Source organism: Leptopilina heterotoma, unplaced genomic scaffold (genome assembly GCF_015476425.1).
Source record: "Leptopilina heterotoma isolate Lh14 unplaced genomic scaffold, ASM1547642v1 Lhet_228, whole genome shotgun sequence".
Classification (NCBI taxonomy): Eukaryota; Metazoa; Arthropoda; class Insecta; order Hymenoptera; family Figitidae; genus Leptopilina; species Leptopilina heterotoma.
The window spans coordinates 4,300,321-4,324,983 of NW_025110946.1; the positions used below are offsets into that span (position 1 = coordinate 4,300,321).

The window sequence follows — 24,663 nt, forward strand, 5'->3', positions numbered from 1 at the left end:
AAAATTCCGAAAACGTGCTGTGTGAAAAGTTGTAACAAGAAGAAAGATAAACCTACACAACACTATGACTATTACTTTTTGTTAACTTTTAATGCACTTCATGCTACAGTTTACACATTTTTTTGTTTTCAAAACTTTTTTTTTTAATAACTAAAAGATGTTTGTAAATATAAACACTTATATTTCATATTGTATTTGTGTAGAATATATTTTCCCGTGTTTACGTGTTTAGATGCGCAGAAGTCCATGTGGTCTATTGCGGCGAAAACTTTTTTAAAAGTAAACGCCTGACCATAAACCAGCTGAGCGACTCAGCATTGACATACCCCCACTACCGAAGTTTTACCTCCTGTCTCTAGTCTTCTTGCTCCGGCTGCTACTCTTGAAAAAATTGATTTTCAATAGATTTTCTTCAAATTTTGAGAAAATGTCAAAAAAGAAGATATATATTGTGGTTGACATTTTTTATTTTTAACATAATCGCATGTAAAATTTAAAGTTTGAACTTGAATATCTGTATGCGATCTGCTAAAAAAATTTAGCATCGCAAAGGATTTTCAAATTTTTACCACATTTAAAGGGCACCCGAAGAGATATTTTTTAAAAAATTTAAAGAAATTCTATGGAAAAACAATTTTTTCAAGAGTAGCTGCCGGAGGATTCGAATTTTTTTTAGCATCGATAAAGATTTTCTATGGTAAAAAGCACAGAAAATTACTGTAGAGCCTTAAAAATTTCCAAAATTGATGAAGAAATTGGCGTTTATCATCAATTTTCCAAAAATTAGGGATTGTTTGTACAACAGGCCGACAGTATTTACTAAACAAGAATCAAACAATACTTTTCCAAAGGTTTTTAACGTGATAATTCCGAATCCTGAGCTTCATAATAGACCCTGCACGTCGGGTTTTCGAGGTATTTTAACTTAAAAGTGCAAAAGACCAGTTTTTTAACATCAAAATATAATTGTTTTGACAAAAGTTCAATATTGCATCTGAATACGCTACTTTTCTTCTTTAAAATACATTTTTAAAATTTAAAATATTTTTATTTTCCTCTGGAAATCGTTCATTCTGTTTACTGAGTTTGGCAAATTCTTTGAAAACTGAGTAAAAACAGACAAAACTTCGATAATGAAGAAGAATATTACTACAAACCAGGATATAAATTTTAAATTCTTCTGCGTATTGTCGGTACAACTGAATGCGAATACGATGTCAGATTTACAAAATCGTCTCAATTTTTGTAGAATTTTCCCAACTCACTAACAAATGAAGAGTTTTTAAATATCCGAAATGAAAAAAATCGAAAAACTGAGTTTATTCAAAATTTCATATACTGATTTTTTCTTTTTTGTCTTAAAATTATTGTATGACTTTACTGAAATTATACCAAAAAAAATTGGATGAGCAAGAACTTTTGTGTTTTTATTCGAAGCTCACCTTGTTGCTGCAGCTAGTCTTTTTTACAAAAACTTCAATATCTCCGGCACCAGATGAGTCTTCATCAATTTTGTTTTATTAAATTAAAGGTGAATTCATAAGGATTCCAAATATGTTCTTAACATTTTTCTCAAAGAAAGGTAAATAATTAAAAAATTGTTTAAAAAATTTCTTTGAAATTTTTTTTATTTAAAAACTAATTTTCTTATTAACATTATTTTTATTTTAAAGTACACATTTTTACCTGAAAAATGTGTAAACTTCATATTTTTCTGGCGGGCGGTACGTCTTTTTACCGCGCGGCACGTTAACCGTGCAGAAATTAAAATGTGGGCCTGATAGGGTACTGGACAGTTTTCCCGATCTCTGGTGCGGCTCTGGGTAGAGAAACTGACCAGTGCCCGACTAGTGTGTGACGCTGTTCCCGACCAATGCCCTACTTAGGGAAAAACTGGTCAGGGCCTCGTCAGTTTTTCTTAAAATTGCCCTATTTTGTGAGGCTAATTTTATTCAAAAGAAATTACAATAAAATTACTGTAATTAAAAATATTATTATATTAGAAACATAATGAACATATTCATTACACCCAGAGAAAAATATTATTTAAACCAAATATATTTTATTTGAGTTAAATAAACGTATATTTGTCTCAGAACCAACTACACTTTTTATTTCTTTTAAATAAAAATTTTATTCAACACAAATAAAACATATATTTGAGATAAATAAAATTTTATTTAAACCAAATAAAATTTATTTCAAACGAATAAAAAGTCTAGTTGGTTCTGAGACAAATATACACGGAAAAAAAAAGTTCCCAGATATTTCAGGAATTATTTCCTAACTCTTGGATACGTGGTAACAGCTCTGAACTAGCGTCGAACATTCAATGGTAATCAATGAATGTTTGAAAGAAATTCGGGAACTGTATTAGAAAACGCTGTAAATAGTCCAATAGTCTTTTTTTCATTTCTTTCTCATGTAAAGCAGCGATGCCAGAAACCCTACGCTATTCACCCCCACCATAGCGCCAAACTTACTCCTTCCAACTTCTACTAACACAAAGATACATCACGAGTTTAGTCTCGTAGGTGTGTCTCTTTTTCGTTTTTCATGAAAGCACGCGGCAGACGCGGCGCGAGATTTGAAAATCATACGTATCAAATAGTGATTATTAAGGAAAATGCTGTAAAAAAATTATTTATTATTATTTAATAAATGTATAATTCATTATTAAATAATTTTTATATAATTAATTAATTAGTTTTATAATTATAATCAACTAATTATGTCTGTATTTCTTAATTAATTATTAGTGATTAATTACTAAATTCAGTACAAATTAACATAAATTGCTGAAACCAAATTTAATAAGAAATTAATAATAATTTTAATTATTAACAAAAAAAATCCACAAATAATAAATAATCAATTGAATTAGTTGAAAATAACTAATTACTAGTAAAATCATGACTGATTTTTTGCTTCAGCAATTAGTGTAAAATAATTAATTATGAGTAGAAAGTTATTTAATAGTAAATAAGTACCTAAAAAAATAGTTAAATTACGAAAATTTAATTAGTTAGAAAAATTTTCAGTTAATTTTATTATAAAATTGAATTAAAATTAAATTACTTTTATTTTAATTTTATTATAAAATGAAATTAAAATAAAATTACTTTAATCTTATTATAAAATTTAATTTCTTTTATTTTACAAATTTAAAAATTTTGAATTTACAAATTAACAATTTTATTTTGCAAATATGAAATTTTTTTATTTACAATCTAAACGTGAATTTAAATAATAATTCGCCATTATTAACAATTTTAGTAGTAAAATATTATTATTTAAATCAGTGACTAACTTTTTACTATTAAATTAGTTATTTTTAACAAATTAAAATTTAAAGAGTATTAATTAATTTTAACCCTCCGTCGCACACCTAGGGAAGGATTCCCTCTACGGTTTCAGTATTTTTTAAATAACTTTTGTTTTCCTCATTTCAAAATAAAATCAGTTTCTATACCTTTCGACAATTTACTCCTCAACACGTACATTTAGAAAAAACATTTAGTTTAAACATAATTAATATTTCATTATGAAGCTTCAAAGTCAGAAAAAACTCGAAAAAGTGAGGTTATGTTAAATAAAAAATCAAGTTTTTAAAACATTTTTGTTACACTGGACAAAATTATATTATAAATATAATTAAAATTAATTGTTTAATGATTTTTTTGCTTATTTGTTAATGTTACATTATTTTTACATGTCAAGTGGAATTCCTTAGAAAATGTGGATTCGTGTAATAAATTTTTATTTTTGAGGCCGAAAATTAATTTTATTAATATTATAATTTAGAATAATTAATTAATATTAAAATAGTATTATTTAGTGTCATAAATTGTAATTGATTTTTTGTTCTTTTATTACATTTTTAATAATTATTAATTCCAAAAATTAACAAAATGTTGAAAAATAAAAAGTACTGTTTAGTTTTAAAAATATTTTTTTAATTAGTATTTATATTAAGAAATTAATTAAAAATTTGTTGCACTTTTTTTATTTAAAAAAATAAAAAAATAATTTAATAATTAAAAAATATCAATATTAAAGAAAATCCTAAAAAATTTAATATAAATGAAAATTTATTCTTTAAATTTTAATTTGTTAAAAATAACTAATTTAATAGTAAAAAGTTAGTCACTGATTTAAATAATAATATTTTACTACTAAAATTGTTAATAATGGCGAATTATTATTTAAATTCACGTTTAGATTGTAAATAAAAAAATTTCATATTTGCAAAATAAAATTGTTAATTTGTAAATTCAAAATTTTTAAATTTGTAAAATAAAAGAAATTAAATTTTATAATAAGATTAAAGTAATTTTATTTTAATTTCATTTTATAATAAAATTAAAATAAAAGTAATTTAATTTTAATTCAATTTTATAATAAAATTAACTGAAAATTTTTCTAACTAATTAAATTTTCGTAATTTAACTATTTTTTTAGGTACTTATTTACTATTAAATAACTTTCTACTCATAATTAATTATTTTACACTAATTGCTGAAGCAAAAAATCAGTCATGATTTTACTAGTAATTAGTTATTTTCAACTAATTCAATTGATTATTTATTATTTGTGGATTTTTTTTTGTTAATAATTAAAATTATTATTAATTTCTTATTAAATTTGGTTTCAGCAATTTATGTTAATTTGTACTGAATTTAGTAATTAATCACTAATAATTAATTAAGAAATACAGACATAATTAGTTGATTATAATTATAAAACTAATTAATTAATTATATAAAAATTATTTAATAATGAATTATACATTTATTAAATAATAATAAATAATTTTTTTACAGCATTTCCCTTAATAATCACTATTTGATACGTATGATTTTCAAATCTCGCGCCGCGTCTGCCGCGTGCTTTCATGAAAAACGAAAAAGAGACACACCTACGAAACTAAACTCGTGATGTATCTTTGTGTTAGTAGAAGTTGGAAGGAGTAAGTTTGGCGCTATGGTGGGGGTGAATCGCGTAGGGTTTCTGGCATCACTGATGTAAAGTCCATGGCACTGGCCGCAACTGTTTCTGAAATTTTCGGGAACTCGTCAAGGAATCTTGGTGCGCAGAAACTGTGCGCACCAGTCTCAACGTCAGTAAGACTTGCGTGCCTTATATATTTATTTTATGCTGAGGTATTTAACGCTCCTGTTTAGCTCACATGGATAAGACGCCGGACTTCTATTCCTCGGGTACGCGAGTTCTGTTCCAGCCGCCGTCGATTTTTCTCTCATATGGTTTTTTCTATTTCAGAAACTTAATAAAAAATAAAAATTGTATGTGATCTTCAAGGATAAATGTGTGTGTGTGTGCGGACGTGTCAAGGAGGGGAAGTGGGAGGGGGGAAGCAGAATCCATTTTTTCTTGCATTCGCCTAACTTTTCGATTTTCTTGAACAGTTCCCGACTTTTTCAAGAACAGTTTGCCGAGAAGTGGTGAAATAGTTATAATTTGTAGAGAAATAGTAAATGACATATTTAAACGAGGCAACCTTTAGTTCTCTGTGAACTACCCGCCGTATCCAAGAGTTAAGAACGAAGTTCCCGAATAATCTTCGAACTTTTTTTTTCTGTGTACCATTTCTCTGGGTGTATATATACAACATATTTATACATAACATAATGAGGTATTATAGTCATTTTGACTAATTTAAAAGTGAAAATGATAAAAATAATATAATTTCAAGAATAGAAAAACTTAAAAATTTTTGAAAAATATAATTTTTGGTTTTAAGATTAATTCATTTTTCTTTTGGAGGTTGTCGCTCCTTTCTGCCTCCTTAATTTTATAATATTAATAAAGGTTATAATTTTTGATTTCAAATGTATAAGTAATAATTAATATTTATTTAATAAATATTTTATTCAAATTTATTAATTATGTTTAAAAAATAGTTATTACATATTGAAGGTGTTAAATTTAACAATCTTTCCGAATCATTTTCTCACGTTAAGCTAATATAATATAAAATAATTATTATTATTAAAATAATATATATATATATATATATATATATATATATATACAAACCAAATGATAAATTCATCCTATAAATTAACAATTATTAAAATTCATTAAGTATAATTTATTAATAATTGTTTATTTATTATTATTTTTTAAATTCATAATTTTTATTTTTAAATAAATGTATAATAATTAATTATTTAATAACTATTATTATTCGTTATTTATAATTTAGTTGTTATTATTAATAAATAAACTTTATTATAATATTGTACTTAAAGAAAAAAAAATTATATGTATTTTCGTTTTTTAAATATATTACCATAATTATTTTATAAAGTGTTTTAAAAGAACACGCTTTTTTAACTTAAATAACTGTTTTAAAAAAGTTAATTTTAAAAAATTAAATTTATTTACATGCTTTTAAAACGAGGAAAACTGTCGAGGCCCTGATCAGAGCCCTATTTCATATCTAGTGAACACCCCACTTAGGGTTTTGGCCAGAATTTCTGGTCAAACCCATTAGATAAAAAAATTCTTAAAAATGTAGTATAATTAATCCGTTTAATTAATTTCTTCAATTGTTTATAATTTTATTATGGGAACTAATTTAAAAAACTTAATTCATTTACACTTTATTCAAACGTGGAAAACTGTCGAGGCCCTGATCAGAGCCCTATTTAATATCTAGTGAACACCTCACTTGGGGTTTTGCCCAGAAATTCTGGTCAAACCCACAAAATAAAAAAATTATTCAAAACGATAGTATAATTACTCCCTTTAATTGTATTCTTCAATTGTTCATTATTTTTTATTAAAAGTAATTTTAGAGATTTAATTTTTTACACTTTATTTAAACAAGGAAAACTGTCGAGGCCCTGATCAGTACCCTATCTAAAATCTAATGAACACCCTACCTGGGGTTCTGGCTAGGAATTCTAGTCAAACCCCTAAAATAAAAAAATTATTAAATAACTAAAATAATTATTGCCTTTCATTGTTAATAGCTTCTACAACAAAAAGGAATTCTAAAAACTTTATTAAAAAAAAAAATTTTAATAGGGAAAACTGTCGAGGCCCCAACCAGAACCCTGTTTTAAATAGGGCAAAGTGGGGCATTTTCTGCACGGGAACTGACAGCGCGTCCACACAATGTTCATGCTTTTACAATTTACTGTTCAAAATTGTCTACAGACTACAATTTTTAACCGATTTAAGTGTTCTTTGTTTTAAATTAAAGGGGAATAAATTCTTAAGACATCCCTCGAGGCTGATTTTTCAGTTTTTAATTGTTTATAATTTTTTGTTTAATCAAAGTTAACAAATTAATACAAAAAAAATGTAATTACTTCTTTCCTAATTGCGGCTCACGAAATTTGGAAACGGATATTGAATCTTTATAAAATTCTCTTTCCAATAGAATCTGAACGAACTTTCTAAAACGTTGAGAACATTGTTTATTTTGCAATTAAACAATTAATTTTGCAATAACAATTAGTACCTATTTTTTAACAATAAGTTTTTTTTATTTTTTCAAATAATTCTATAATATTTAAGGTTTTTAAAAATGCAACGTTTATTAAAATCGATTGATTCTATCACGAGATATGAATTTTTTAATTAAGCATTGTAAAAAACTTTAAGTGTTTATAACTCAGAGAAATTTTAATTTAAAAAAAAATCGTTTAAACTGTTTAATAAACTCTTAATAAAGCTTACATTTTATATTGTGTTTTCAATGGAATTCAGTAAATTTGAAATTTGCTGGTACACTTTACGTATTTTGACTCAGATATTTAAAACTTTATGAAATTAATATTAAAATTCATTATAAGTTTTTGGGTCTATTAATTATTTATAGATTATAACCAAGAAGACTAGAGACAGGAGGTAAAACTTCGGTAGTGGGGGTATGTCAATGCTGAGTCGCTCAGCTGATGTATGGTCAGGCGTTTACTTTTAAAAAATTTTTGCCGCAATAGACCACATGGACTTCTGCGCATCTAAACACGTAAACACGGGAAAATATATTCTACACAAATACAATATGAAATATAAGTGTTTATATTTACAAACATCTTTTAGTTATTAAAAAAAAAAGTTTTGAAAACAAAAAAATGTGTAAACTGTAGCATGAAGTGCATTAAAAGTTAACAAAAAGTAATAGTCATATAGTGATGTGTTTATCTTTCTTCTTGTTACAACTTTTCAAACAGCACGTTTTCGGAATTTTTAACTATTTTAATAACACTTAATTTAATAATCACTCACATTATTTCTATATATCCGTTATGACACACATTGTCAATTGTGTCTCGATTGCACTGATTGCACTTTAAAGTTAACCTCAAATTAAAATCATATCATACACATATGTAAAACATATGGTATACAAGAATTTGAATGTGTGAGTGATGTGCAGAAGCACCGCGCCGGCGACTTTTCGAAACGAAAAACGCCTGGTTAATGAAAGGCTCTTGACTCATCCTCACTACCGAAGTTTCACCACCTGTCTCTAGCCTTCTTGATTATAACTTAAGTATATTCGTATTTGTTTCTTTAGGTAAAAAGGAAACTTTTTCTGCCCGGCGCTCAATGATATCACCAGATTAAAAAACATCTTAACAAATCGCGGCCAGGCTAGTGAGTACCAATACATAAATTTTACTGTATTCCACATACTTTCGACATCAGTTCACATTTGTCTGTTGAAATTAGTAACTGTTAAATTTCATTTTTAAATTTTGAATGTATATAATCAGTTTATTTATAAAATGACGTCCCAGTTTGTAATTTCTGGAAAAAAATTGCACATTGACGGATTTATATATATAATATAAATCGAAATCTTGTAAAAACCGTACATATTGGGTGTGTCAATTAGTGAAGTTAGAAAAATCATGCAAATAAACATTCTTCTCGATTATGAAGAATATATGAATCGACAGTTAAATTACACTGGTCGACAAAATTAATATTTTTTTTTGTTACAAGAATAAACGATTGTGATTCTTACAGAATTTTTGCTGTAGATTACGAATCTGAAAGTGAAATTATCCCATCACGTCTCAATTTTGAGAAAAACCGGGTCAAAGTGTAAAAAAATGGCATTTTTGTTACTACTTGACGCACTTTAAAAAATAACGCGACGTGATAACAAGCTCAAATATAGCTTAAATGAGAGCTCGAACCCTCTACTTTAACATCCAAAAGCGAAAAACCATATAGAAATAACTCAAAATTGTAAGGAACAACTTTTTACCAATTTGTCTTATATGATTGCGGAAACAATATCTGTTGGGCACGCACGCGATAAAAAGTTGTTCCCCTCATTTCTGAGTTATTTCTACATGATTTTTCGCTTCTTGATGTTAAAGTTAAGGGTTAGAACTCTCATATAAGCCGTATTTGAGCGTCGCGTTCTTTTTTTAAAGTGCTTCAAAAAGTACTAAAAATGTAATTTTTTGACACTTTGACTCCGTTTTTCTCATAATTGATACGTGATAAGAAAATTTCACTTACAGATTCGTAATTTACTGCAAAAATCCTATAAGAATCACTACCCATGTAGAAGGATTTTCGGAAGTGACTTCCGGAATTTTTCAATCATATCTCGTAAATAAAAGGAGATACAAGAAAAACTTAAATACGGTTAGAAAGCTGATTAAATTTTGCATAAAATAAGCCGTCTTTAAAGTCATTTCGTTAACTTTTTTTTAAGTTGTCGAGTGAGAAAGAAATAAAAAAAATTATCAAATTTTCTCATTTTTATCTCTTGAATTCAACTTTTTCAAAAATCTAAAAAAATTTAGATAAAATTTTTCTAAAAACACAGAAATCTTCGTTAGAATTTCAGCTTTAAAATAAGCCTTTGTAAATTAAAAAAGGTTAATCCGTTTTCGATATATTATTAAAAATTTAAAGACGTGTTTCGACGATTGCTGCATTGGATTTAACTGTGACGATTCGATTCTAGCTTCGCGCGGCTGCGAATGGGAGAGAAAACAGGGACTGATTTATGCTGGGGAATAATAAATAATGATGTTTCATGAGCAATATAAAGAAACTCAAAAGTTCATCGTTCCCCTGCATGAATTCGTCCCTGCTTTCTCTCTCATTCGCTGCCGCGCGAAGCCAGAATCGAGTCGTGACAGTTGAATTTTAATGCACCAATCGGTCGCAACACAGCTTCACATTTTTAATGATATATCGAAGACGGATTAGCCCTTTTTAATTTTCGAAGACTTATTTTAATGCTGAAATTCTAACGAAGATTTCTGTGTTTTTAGAATAATTTTATCTAAATTTTTTTAGATTTTTGAGAAAGTTGAATTCAAGAGATAAAAATGAGAAAATTTGATAATTTTTTTATTTCTTTCTCACTCTACAACTCAAAAAAAGTTAACAAAATAACTTCAAAGATAGCTCATTTGACGCAAAATTTAATCAGCTTTCTAACCGTATTTAGGTTTCTTTTGTATCTCTTTTTATTTACGAAATATGATTGAAAAATTGATAGCATGTTTTTTCATAGAGTCGTGTGTAATCGTCCTGATACTCGTGGACGGTAGTGTAATTAAGTTTTCAATGTTGAAGTGATGAGACAACTTTTATTTGAAAACAATTACATTTATTTACCTAAAAAAATACAAAAATGTGTTAGGAAAATTTAAAAGATCATCGGAAATTTTTTATATTACGTTAGTATTTATTTAATTTATTATTACCACTTTTTCGTAATTAATTATTGATAAACATAACAAAATAAGGTTATTTGAGAAACAAAATTTTAAAACATGTATTTTAAATATTATTTTAATTTTTTCCACAGTCTAATTAATGAATAATGATTTATACTTTTATTAATAATTTTATTTTTTTTAATTTAATTTCTACTAGATAGAAAAAAGACATCTTTCGTATTATAAAATTTGTTTTTTTAATTCCGTGAATCACTCACGAAAACTTTTTCACAAGGGATAACTAAGAAATAAAGTAATATTTCGTGGATTTTCCGCGAATAGAGCAGGATTTGGTTTATAAAATTAAAAAGAGTTTTTTTTCGTTATGATCATTATCAATAATTTTTTTTTTGAAAATAAAGGGACCAGAAATTAAAATCCATGGCGGATCGGAGAATATGTTAAGTTTTTAACGTATGAAGTTCTATCGATAATTTATGAAAATTATACAGTTATTTATAAAAATTGTTGCTGTAATTTATAAAAATATTAATAGTGTGAATTTTAATGAAAAATAATTACATCGGTAAATTATGCAAATTTTCAGGAAGAATATATGCAGTAATTTATAGAATTTTTCGCAATAATTCTGAAAAATATATTCCACATAAAATACAATTAAAAATTTTTATTCTGTCAATTTATTGAAATTTTCGCGGTAATTTATGTAAAGGGTATACCGGAATAAAATAAAAAATCTGCCTTTGCTCCAAAAAAGTTTAAATTATTAGTAAAAGTTGGTACTAACAAGATGAAAATTCCCACCAAATATTTTTTGAAAAAATTTATTTTTAGAGGAGTTATGGAGGGGGAAAGCAAAATCAAAAATTTTTTTGGAACGTGACAAAAATATCTCTAAAAGTCTCTATTTTAACATAATTTTTCTAGATTTTTAAATTTGGTGGAACATATTGAAAAAAATGGAAAACCATCTGCATACTTTGGCTTAAGAAATAAAATAGTTTTTCAAACCATTCCATAAAACTCAATTTTCGTAATCTTAAGATGAATTATAAAAAAAATTCTACAAATTATTGCCTAAAATAACCCGGAAAAAAAATTTTTTGAAATTTTTTTAAAAGAGTTATTGCACAGGTACCATTTTTGAAATGTGACAAAATATCTCTAAAAGTGTGTGCTTTAAGAAATAATTTTTTTAGATTTTTAAATTAAGTGGGTGTGAAGTTGAAATTGGTTACTTTGGGGTAATTGAAAAATTTTGTCTTAGTTGTTTGTACAATAAGATGTTTTAAACATGCCTAAGGTAGTGAAAGTTATTGCTTTGAGAATGGTTTACATTATTCTAGTGTTGGGGCATTTTACGTCAAAAATATCACAATTTGCAAAAGATAGGCCGATTTTCGCAAAACTTCGTGGGATAATAGTTGTATATAAGAGACTTCTTTCTCCTAAATTTTTTTTTTAAAAATTCAAAATTGTTCAAAATACGCCATTTTGAATTTTAATAATTTTATAAAATTTTGAATATTTTGGAATATTGTAAATGTTTTTTAATGAAATTTACACTTTTTTTAGGTAAAAATATCTAATTTAAACTGAAAATAAAATTAATAAAAAAAATTCCATTTAAAAAAATATAAGAATTTTTTTAAAAGTAATTTTGTTTATTTACTCCTCTCTATGAGAAATTTAATTAACATATTTTTATTCCTTATGAATTCATCTTTAATTTTAAAAAAATTTGATAAAGACTCAACTGTGTTCGGAGATATTGAAGTTTTTGTAAAAAAAGTATAGTTGCAGCATCACTGCACTACGCAAATTGTGATGGTAGCTCTGTAAAAACAATTTTAAAAAAATTATCAAAATTTCAAAAAAAAATTTCCCGGGATTTTTTGGACAAAAATTTTTGGAGTATTGTTTTCATAATTCATGTTATGATTAGGGGAGAGTCTCCAGTTGTGAGACGAGTTTTATTTTTGACCCGTAAATTGTAAACAGGTAAACGAAATTGTAAATAAAATACACCGTTCGAAAGGTACCTAACAGAAATACGCAACTTTTATTAAAAGAAAGTGTAGTGTTTCGATGAACTCAAAAAATTTTACGATACATTTTCCGAGCACATCGCTTTTTTCAAAAAAAAATGTCTCCAGTTGTGAGACACTCATTAAAAATTGCTAAAATTTAATAAGTTTGACATAAAACGTTATGTTTAGTAGAAATAATTAAATATATTAATAATATATATTATTATATACTAGAGTTGTGCAAAAAGCTCGATCGAGTATTTTAAGCTTTTCGTTTTTCTAGCAGAGCTGAGCAGAATCAATCCGAACTTGAACCAAATTCCACCCGACACGTGCAGTATTAAACCTAAAATAATTTTGAGCAATTGAATTTTTCGAGCACTCAAATATTTTTGAGTAACTAAAACTCGAGCCTGACTCGAGTATCGAGCCCGGCTCGAGCTCGACCATGCTATTCGAGCTTTTTGCACACCTCTATTATATACTAAATAATAATATTTATTCGCCAAAATATGACTATCAAATAAACACAATTTAATAGCTTCAACAAGAGCATTAAAATTGATTTCTTCTGAATCAATTAACTTTTTTCCACTTGACATGCCCAAAAATACTAGAAAAAAAATCAAAACAACATTTAAATAGTATCCCTGCAAAGTCGTATTTTTTATGTTGCCCAGATGGGTGTTGACACCGTCTCACAACTGGTGATATGCTGTGTCTCACACACAGAAATTGGCGCTATTTTGAAAAAGGAAAATTAAATCATTTTCAACCGTCGATTGGAACAATGCAATATTGCATAACAAAATATAAGGAAAACACTAAAAGAAAATGCATTACATTTACCTTTTCCAATTAATTAACTTGGAAAAAAAGTACTTTGCATTTATTGAAAAAACGCTTTTTAGTCGATTATCACACACAGTGTTGGTATTTAACAAAAACAGTTTATATATCCGCTTCGGCGTACACGAAAAAGTTGACTTATATAAAAAGATATGTTTTTATATAAACCAATCGGCTTTATAATATTGCATGTTAAAAAAAAATTGACTGTCTCACAACTGGAGGTGTCTCACAACTGGAGACTCTCCCCTATAAAGATGAGGTTTTATGAAATGGTTTAAAAAAACTATTTTATTTCTTAAGCCAAAGTACGCAGATGCAAGAATGACGTTACGCTCTCGGTTTTCCATTTTTTCAATATGTTCCACCAAATTTAAAAATCTAGAAAAATTATATGTTAAAGTAGATACTTTCAGACATATTTTTGTCACGTTCCAAAAATAGTACCCTTTATAAAAATTTTCACTATAATTTATAAAAATTTGTAAAGTAAGCAAATAAAGGAAGGGTGGCATGAATTTATTCAATTCGTTAATTCAATATTAAAAAACTAATTTTTCAGTTTTTCTTTAAACTGCATATTTAACAATTACACTTTAAAAGAAAATATGCGCATTTCACATTACTCCAAAATGGTCCACTTTTACTTATTTTCCTCACTAATAATATGTAGGTTTATCTTCATAAATTGTATTTTCACTGGTAATACAAAATAATATTTTGAAACAGTTTTTTTTAGATTTTTCTTAAATAACCAGGAAAATTTTAAAATGTTATTTTCGTTATGCAAAATTATAAAATTGGCGTTTAACCCCTTTTGTCATGTCACCCTTCGTTTATATGCTTTACAAATTTTTATAAATTTTATAGTGAAAATTATCGATAGAACTTTTTACGTTAAAAACTAAATATATTTTCCGACCCGCCACGGATTTTAATTTCTGGACCCTTTATTTTCAAAAAAAAATTATTGATAATGATCATATCGAAAAAAAAACTCTTTTTAATTTTATAAACCAAATCCTGCTCTATACGCGGAAAATCCACCAAATATTACTTTATTTCTTAGCTATCCCTTAAGAAAAACTTCTCGTGAGTGATTCACGGAATTAAAAAAACAAATTTTCTGATACGAACGATGTCTTTTTTTGTCTAGTTAAAATTAAATTAAAAAACATAGAATTATTAATAAAAGAATAAATCATTATTCATTAATTAGACTGTGGAAAATAAAAATAATACTTAAGATACATGTTTTAAAATTCTGTTTCTCAAATAAACTTATTTTGTTATTTTTATTAATTAATTACCACAAATCCTTCCACATGGGTATCGTTTATTCTTGTAGCAATATTTTGTCAAACAGTGTTATTTGTGAGCTCTAGTTCACACAATTTTTTTGCAATGCCATATTTTAATAAAAAAAATTTTCAGTATTATTAACCTTTGGAAAATTTGACTCAGAATTTTTTCTCTCGGAAAAGTGTCTGGGAATCCAAAAGAATTGTATTTCCATTCCGGTGAACCCTAGAAACTCGTTATCTAGAGTAATTTTGAGTTTATAGCTCGAACAAAATATTATTCCCGAATATTGTTAATATCTATCATCAATCAATGTGACTTCCACGAGAAAACGTGACTTAGCTCTAAAAAATAAATTTTCAGATTTTGATGCTAATCGATTATTGGGAGCTAAGACACGTTTTTTCGTGGACAGTCACATATGTATTGTAGACAGTGACTGATCCAATGGGGTTCATGATCACCCTGCAGGTCTTTGATTAAGAAAAACTAAAAACTTGTAATGTCAATTTTTATTAATACCAATAATACGAGCAAAATTGAACCCCTTGATGCAAGAACCAGACACAGCCTATTTAATTCCAATGGTCTATGTCTGGTTTTTGCATCAAGGGGTTCAATTATCGAAAAAACCTGTCCACAACAACTCAAAAGTCAGCACCTTAAAATTATCTGTATTTTACATTAGTCTGCCGTTTCAAAATCCTTATGTTTTTAGGTAAACTGCCATCGAGAGAGAGATAGAGAGAGAAAAGAGACATTGCAAGGTTTCAGAGTTTTCTCTTCTGCTACGCCCCTGGATGGCTCACCTCGTGTTAATTTCCAGGAGACAGAAACCTCACATTGAATTTCTAACTGGTGAAATTGATCAGTGACGAACAACTCCAGGAGGGAAACGTCATAAAATAACACCGAAGGTCCTAGAGAGGAGACTAATTGTGTCTAGTCTTCGATCATATAAAATGCGAGAAGTCACGTCGGAAGTACCTTGATGAGCCGGCACTAATTCAGCAGACGACAGAACCACGTGGCGATGACTGACCGGAGAAAGGAAAAGTAGGGAAGAAGACACAAGGTTTGTATTCCGATTGTTTAACTTTGCCGACTATTGTGTAAAATTAATGACAGAGTGAAGGAAATCAAATTAGTTTACTTCAGTTAAATTCTGGCTAGTGCTGTTTCTTTTCTATTCGTTTATGGAGTATAACTTTGATTACTAATTTCATATATTTGTTAGATTTTCTTGACTCTTTGAAGTATTGAGATCATTCAGAGAGACATATCTCACCGTGTATCATCCATTAGGTAAAATAATCTAAAATTTTCCTAAAATTCCCCCTTTTTACAACCACTTCTACCAAAAATAGTGTAAAATTAAAATTAACCCTGTTATTGTTTCCCGTGATGACTTCTGAATTGGAGTAAGAACAAATCCTTTTTCTACATTTCATTTTTTAACTGTTAATTTCGAGAGTTTCCCCTAAAAATTACATTGTATATTTACTTAATTGTCCCTAGTTTGTATAAAATAGATATTTAGATATTATAAAATAGATATTATCTTTCTCTTTTAATTGAAGAACCCCTCCCACTATCCCTGTTTACAGCCAAGGAAATTATTTGACTGTTGGGGAATTAACTTGGTAGTTTCATTTCAACCAAAGTCGAATCATTTGCCTTCCTATTGATCTAAGAAAGATCTGTCAGTTTGATAATAAATAAGTGTGGAAACTTCAGAGCTCTATTAAAATTTCGCATCGAATCTGGTAACAAACCGTTGCAATATCAATTAGAAACCGCCGAGAACAATGACACTTACATCAGTGAAACTGTTCAAAATGAATTGATCAGCATATGTAAGGATATTATATAGGAAAAAATTCTAAATAATTTGAAAAAAGATAAATCTTTTTCCATTATATTCAATGAAATAACAAATACGATAAATAAAACAGCAAGATGCTAAAAAGCGAACCAGAGCGTAGATTCAGATTTGCTTCGAAGTCGTTACTCGGAGGTTTTCGGGGTCGCTGATTAAGGATCTGACATTCAATTTTTAATTAGTGACCCCTAAATATTTCTAGTAATTGATTTCAAGCATATTGTGTTTATTGTATGTCCGGTACTGAACAGTGTTCGATCTTTGAATGTATGCTATTATTATCTCGTGGTTCAGGATCTCTTCATGTGGGCGGTGGACAACGGAACCATACTGGCAAAGCCCCTGGGTAAACTGCGTTCATGCCGTCATGGCGGATATAGGCGAAAAAGGTTTTAGTTTTAGTATATTGTCATTTAACAGCTTGATTTAAATTTTCTATTTTTAGGGAAAACTGTATCACTAAGTCGTTTACAGCAGACATTTTCAATATATTTGAAAAATGCTACGACCTCCTCATATAACTGGAAGACAAACACATCGACCTAATAATCTACAGCACAATCTGCTGAATAATATTACTACAGATCTATATATACATTCCTCTTTCGAACCATATGATGAATGACATACAAGACAGACTTTCTTCTGAAGTGTTAGATCGGTTTAAGTTAAATGTATTTTTGACAAAATTGACTTATGATGAAAATGGTCTAAATATTGTACGTATAAACTTTGGGTAACTAAGTGGCAAAGAGAATTGCAAAATGGGAATAAAGTTCCTTAAACGATACCCCAAATAATTGACGTATGTGACAGTGGTCTTTAATGTCAAAACTTTTATGCACATTCTTAAAAGTATTCTTAAAAGTATATAGTCGGTGAAGTGACAGCAGAAATATTTATCTAACATTACGTCGGCTCAAAACTTATCTTCAGTAAATAATAATAATAATTTTTACGATATCGTTATTAAAAACAATAATATTCTCAAACAACTGTCCAAACGTAGTTAAGGAACTGGATTCTATAAGGGGATACTGGCCATTTAATGTATCTCCTTACAGAATCCAGCCCCTCAATTAGTGTTATTAAAAGCGAATAAATTATATATGTCGTAGGCTCGCACAAGACAGGAGGTTACAGTGTGTTGGATTCCAACAGCAATTACTCAGTTCAACCATCTTTTGCTTAAAAATTAAAAAAATTACACAAGCCTGCAAAACAGAAAAGTTTTCGTTGTCTGAGTTCGAGAAGTTATTTCCCGTCGTTTTTGGTGCCCTGAATCCGAATCTGACAACGAAAAACTCCTATCACGTCAGGATTTTGAAAAAGTTGTGATAAAGATCCCAAAAATCACGTTTTTGGACTTGGTTACGAATCCTGACGTGATGAGAGGTTTTCGTAGGCAGATTCTGCTTCAGCGCATCAAAAACTACGGAAAGTAACTTCTCGATCTCAGACAACGGAAATTTGTATTCTTTTATAGGAATGCATTATAAATTTTTTAAAAAGTGCATTTTTCCTATGTACAGTCAGGTCTCGCAAAGTGTCGTTTTCAGTAAGTGTCGTTTATTTATTTGTCTCACAAAGTGTCGTCGTTCGAGACCCGACAAGTGTCACTGTCCCCACTTTTTTTTACCCTCTCCAATGCGAAAAATCGACTTTGCCAAAACATAAACCAATGAAATGATAACTTTTACTGAAGATGCGTGGCTTTGGCCAATGACACTTACTGAGACAGTCGGTCTCAAAAAATCCCCAGTGATGAAACTTAGCGTGACCTGACTATATTATCAATGGGAAATTACGATCGATCGTTTCTCGGGGATTTTTGGGGTCTCTGAATTCGAATTTGATGTTCGTTTTCAAAATTTTAAATGGCGAATCCAATATGTCGACCTAATTTTTTAAAAGTTTATGAATTTGACTAAAAGTATTTATACTTGAGAGTTTTTGAAATTTTTGAAAAAACACATAAAGAGATGGAGGCATTTACCGCTACGTCCCCGTTCGTGACTCTGTGTTTGGCAGAGAGCGGAATTGAAAGTGATGTGCTTTTAAATAACCTTCAAGTTACCTCAAATACCCCCGAGTAAACATTTTAAGAACAATTTGGTCGCCATATTGAATCCACAATTTAGCTTTTAGAAAAACAAACATCAAATTCTAATTCAGCGACCCTAGAAACCTCCAAAAACGAATTTTGATAGAATCGCCTTAACTTTGAAATTATCTGCCATATTGGATCCGACATTTTGAATTTTGAAAATCGAACATCGAATTTTAATTCAGAATAGAATACGATTATCTTACATAAAATAATGTTTCTTTATTTTATAAATCGGTGTATTTTTCTCATTCTAGATTATAAACATATCAGTTTCCTTCAACTCTTTTTTCTCCTCACTTTTATTAAACTTTTCAACAACTTATGACTTTCTAGTTTTCACCATGTGAAAGGGCGTCAAAAATTCTATATGAATGGTCAAAAAAGTGAAAAGTGATTTTTTGATACCAAAGCTTCCTTTTCCTACACTAGGTCACATGTATATACAACATATATATATATATATATCTACCTATATTACAAACAGATATCGCCGCCGCCGCCGCTGTTTCAAGATTCTGTAACGGCGCCCTATCCCAAAGGGGCCGTCAAAACTTATGTCAAAATTGACCTATTTTTTGACCTATAGGTCAAAAAGAGGATAAATAACGGCCTCACATTACGTTAAAATCTATGTTTAATTTGACATATTTTTTTACCTGTAGGTCAAAAAGAGGATAAATAAAGGCCTCAAATTACGTTAATATAGGTCAATTTTGAGGGCAGTTTTGACCTAGGCGTCAAAATTTGACAAAGAATTTCCGCTACCCTCAAAATTTAGGTCAATTTTGAGGGCAGTTTTGACCTAGACGTCAAAATTTGACAAACAATTTCCGCTACCCTCAAAATTAAGGTCAATTTTGAGGGCAGTTTTGAACTAGACGTTAAAGTTTGACAAACAATTTCCGCTACCCTCAAAATTTAGGTCAATTTTGAGGGCAGTTTTGACCTACACATCAAAATTTGACAAAGAATTCCCGCTACCCTCAAAATTTAGGTCAAGTTTGAGGGCAGCTTTGACATAGACGTCAAAATTTGTCAAACAATTTCCGCGCGCAGACTTAATGATGAGGTGAAGTTTGGCATCTTACCTAACAATGTAAGGTAATTTTAAAATTGTGTTTGCTCTTACACCTATCATTTTGACCTAATTTTGACGTTTTATTTTTACTCCCTCATTTAGTTACGTCATAATCTATGTGTAATTTGACTTTTATTTAACTACAACTTAAAAAGGGACAATAAAGGACAATAAACGTATCTATGATACGTCAAAATCTGTTTAAAATTTGACGCCTTTTTAACCTATAGGTTAAAATGGGTCAAAATATATGTCAAAGTTTAATCTAATTTTTGACATATATATAAAAAAGGTCCATAACGATTATTACATTACGTCAAAATCTATGTGTATTTTGTCATGTATTGTATGCAATTTATTAAGATGCATTGATATTAAGAAAAAATTACTTTAAATTTGTAAAAATTAAAATTAATATAAAAATAGAGATAGGGGGTTGGCGCACGAGGCGCGCAGGGGGGCGAAGCCCCCCTAGTATATATATATATATATATATATATATATATATATATATTAACTATTTATAGTAGTAATGTAATTTTAATTACATTACTATTATATGTAATATTATATACATATACATACATATATGTAATTTTAATTATGACAGTTATAATACAGCTTTGTCTCTTGAGTGCATTAATACCAAAACCTCATTTTTCATCAAAATGACATTATAGAAAATTTTGCCGTTACATTGTTAAAAAAATTAATTTTATTTCCGTTCATACAAAATAAATAGTTAAAGATTATGTTTCTTCTAATAATTTAGAAAAAAGATATGTATTTTTTACCAGTCAAGAAAATGAAATAATGATATGCAAATAAATGATTTAAATAAATTTATATTAAAGTGAAGAATAAAAAGAGAATAATGGACTCAATCATAAAAATAACTCTCTAAAAGCCGGAGCGTCACGACGATTCATAAACGACTCTCATTTTTGGAAATAATAACATTGAGTATTTATACTTTCAAATATATTACACACAACACCGGGATTTTCAAGACAGTTTAGGTAAAAGGTTAAGGATGGTGATGAGAATAAGTAATGACAATGATTATGACTAATAATATTAAAATTAATTTAAAATAAATAATCAGTATAGGGATCATTCACATATTACGTCATAAGCTTAGGTGGGAGGGAAGTCTACAGTTCTGTGACGGCCTGTGTAAAAATTACCAATTTCTATGTAAGAAAATGTGACGAAGGGGGAAGGATTACAAATTTTACAAATTTAAGTGATGTAATATGTGAATGATCCCATATCCAAATCATCATAATGTAGAACAATATATTAAATGGACACTCTGAATTCTGAGAAAATTGTGGTATTTCTGATGTACGATTATAGTCGTCAATTATACTTCACCTAAAGTCGTTGCGGACTATTTTTAGAAAAATCTCATAATTTGAAGAAATGACGTTTAATATTCGTAGAATATATTTTTGACAATTAATATAAAAAATTTTTTGAATTAAATATAGACTTTTAATGTTTAAGTTGAGTTGTGCAAAACGGAAAATTGTAATTTTGGTCTTAACATTTATGTTTGACCTTCTTTTACATCCTGTCAAATTTTAGCAATTGAGAACGAACTGCTTTGTAGTTTCATTCATTTTTAAAAATCTGCTTCCAAAAATAAATACGTTGGTTAAGGCTATGTCAAAGTTGTGAAATGTAAACAAACCAAAAGGTCACTACACCAGCACTAAAAACGCAATTTTGTGACATCCAATTCTCCCACAAAAAATAACATTTTTACACTTTCTTTACGAAAATGGTAAATTAGAGTATCAAAGTTTCCAAAAAAATCATTTTTGACTATGAGCAATAAAAAGCAATTAGTAAAATAACTAATTAAAATGACCTGTAAAACAGCATTTTTGACGCGTCGCGAAAAATAAACTGTTTGAGTATATCAACCGCACTGACGATGAAGAAGTTCCATGTCAGCGATTGGACCTATAACATGTGGAAGGGTAAATTTTTCCCTTTCCTCCTTGAAATTACAAGAGAAAGGGTAAAATCTTCTTCATCGTCCGTGCGGTTGATATAGTCAAACACTTTAGTTTTTCGCGACGTGAACTCTGTTGCTCGCTGCGCGTGCGCAGACCGTACCAAGGTCGCAATGACATCACCATGCAAAAAGGCACATTTTGTTTTTGACTGAAACTCAGTGGTTTTCTCATTTTTTCAGTTATTCAAAGTTTAGTAACCAAATTCGATACTTTAGTTCGCCATTTCCATAAAGAAAATGTGAATTTATATTGATTTACGCAAATGCGAACAGCGAAAAAATGCCCCATTATAGACCGAATAGTGAAGCATTTTTTCGCGGTTTCCATTTGCGTAAATAAATATAAATTCACATTTTCTTTATGGAAATGGTGAACTAAAGTATCGAATTTGGTTACTAAACTTTCCATAACTAAAAAAATGAGAAATCCACTGAGTTTCAGTCAAAAACAAAATGTGCCTTTTTGCATGGTGATGTCATTGCGACCTTGGTACGGTCTGCGCACGCGCAGCGAGCAACAGAGTTCACGTCGCGAAAAATTAAACTGTTTGACTATATCAACCGCACGGACGATGAAGAAGTTTTTACCCTTTCTCTTGTAATTTCAAGGAGGAAAGGGAAAAATTTACCCTTCCACATGTTGAAGGTCCAATCGCTGACATGGAACTTCTTCACCATCCGTGCGGTTGATATACTCAAACAGTTTATTTTTCGCGACGCGTCAAAAATGCCATTTTACAGCTCATTATAATTAGTTATTTTACTAATTGCTTTTTATTGCTTATATTCAATAATGATTTTTTTGGAAACTTTGATACTCTAATTTTCCATTTTCGTAAAGAAAGTGTAAAAATGTTATTTTTTGTGGGAGAATTGGCTGTCGCAAAATTGCGTTTTTAGTGCTGGTGTAGTAACCTTTTGGTTTGTTTACATTTCACAACTTGGACATAGCCTAAAAATGCAAGTAGTTTTATGACACTGAAGTTGTCTATCTCAATAGTCTTCCAAAAATCTACTTGCATTTTAACAAACAAACTCGTATTTGGAAGCATGTTTTTTAAACAAGAATAAAACTAAAAAGTAGCTCTATCACCGAAAATCATGAAAAACTCAATATTAAAGGTAAAATTTTTCTTATTTCTATAATGTAAAACTAAAAAGTCAGTACAAAGTATGAAAGTACTTAATATTAAGTAGTAATAAATTGTTTAATATTTACAAACTTTTAAGAAAATTGAAATTGAAATGTGGTGTTATTTGACATTTCATAGGTAAGTTTTAAAATCAATTTTTATTTATTATTTTGGTTATGTTTATATAATAATCTACTTATACTGTTCGGGGGAGTCGTCCGCTAAAATTAACAAATACATCATTCAAAAATTTATAATATTTTACGTTGAATGGTATGCATTCAAAAATTTTAATAAATTACACAAAGATTTTAGCAGCCGACAAATTTAAGAAAAAAATTTAATTAAATTTTTTTTTAATTTTTTAAACTATTGCATATTTTTTAAAAACTTCAGACAAAATTTGAAACTTAAATAGTTATCATCATTTTAGTCTCATCTTTAATTTTTCGGCATATTCATCAAGCTTCTAAATGAAGAAAATACTTTCAAAAAAATTTGGAAAAATTGAAAGTTTAACCTCTTATTATGTACTAAAAGAACCCAAAGTTAGAGAATTTTAAATAAATTTGTGTAAGCTAGAAATTTTTTTTGTGTTTTCTAGGAAAAATTACATGTATTTTCCATTTAAAATTTCAGTCGACTAGAGGCACGTGTTAATATTGATCGATTTGCTTCAAACTTTCAGGAAAATTTTTTTTTATACCTTGATTAATTTTTTTGGGTGAGACCGAAGATTTGGAAACATCGCCTAAATAAGAACCACCCTAGTGTGTAGAGAAAAACTTGTTCGAAAACGGTTGTTTACTAGTTTCACGTCATTTGAAGCAGGCAGTGCCGTTTTTCTTGGGCGATAACTCTAAGTCACACATAACCTACAAATTTTAGAGACCATCGAATGCTCCTAACTACATTTCTTAGTTAAATATATACAATGACAATTTTGTAGTGAAATTAAATGCTGATTTGTAATTGAAGTTATTAAGCTATCTCAGTAGTAAAAAACAACTAGTTAAAATAGTAAAATAAAATTGTTTATTCTTAATTATTGAGGATTATTGATGAGGATGTGGTATTCCATATCGAAACGCGTCATCTTATTATAAATAAAAATGTATACTGAAGCCGTTAGGCCTAACAAAAGAATCAAAACATCTTTAATTTACTTAATTATTAATATTATTAATTAAAAAAATTGAAATTTTTTTACCTTTTCCCCTCGCACGCTACGAATACATGAAAGATACTTCAGAACATTCTTTTCACAGTATAATTGATAACTTTAATTAATTTTACTACTTAAAATAATTGTATAATTACAACTTTTCACAGTTGGTACTCTTCAAAAACGCTATGACAAAAATTACATGGAAAGTTAGTGAACTGCTAGAAGAAGTAAAATCTACTACAAAATTACACTTCACTATACATTTAAACTGTCGTTGAAGTATTTCAAGCTCGTATACTACTTTAAGTAGTAGAATCTACTACTTTCTGCAGTTATTTCTGTAACATATTTGCAGTTACAAATTCAACTACAAATTTACTTTAATTGAATT

General features: G+C 28.5%; 1 protein-coding gene and 1 long non-coding RNA gene across 16 annotated transcripts in view; one reads left to right on the plus strand and one right to left on the minus strand.

The window, feature by feature from the left end:
• LOC122502405 overlaps window positions 1-16,348 on the plus strand; it is a 123,172-nt gene extending 106,824 nt beyond the window's left edge. Inside the window, exons 3-4 of the long non-coding RNA XR_006301635.1 lie at window positions 8,555-8,634; window positions 15,594-16,348. This is a non-coding gene — a long non-coding RNA (uncharacterized LOC122502405). The remainder of the gene's footprint in view (window positions 1-8,554; window positions 8,635-15,593) is intronic.
• Window positions 1-24,663, minus strand: part of LOC122502398 (CUGBP Elav-like family member 4) — an 829,562-nt gene that overhangs the window by 70,818 nt on the left and 734,081 nt on the right. The window lies entirely within an intron of this gene.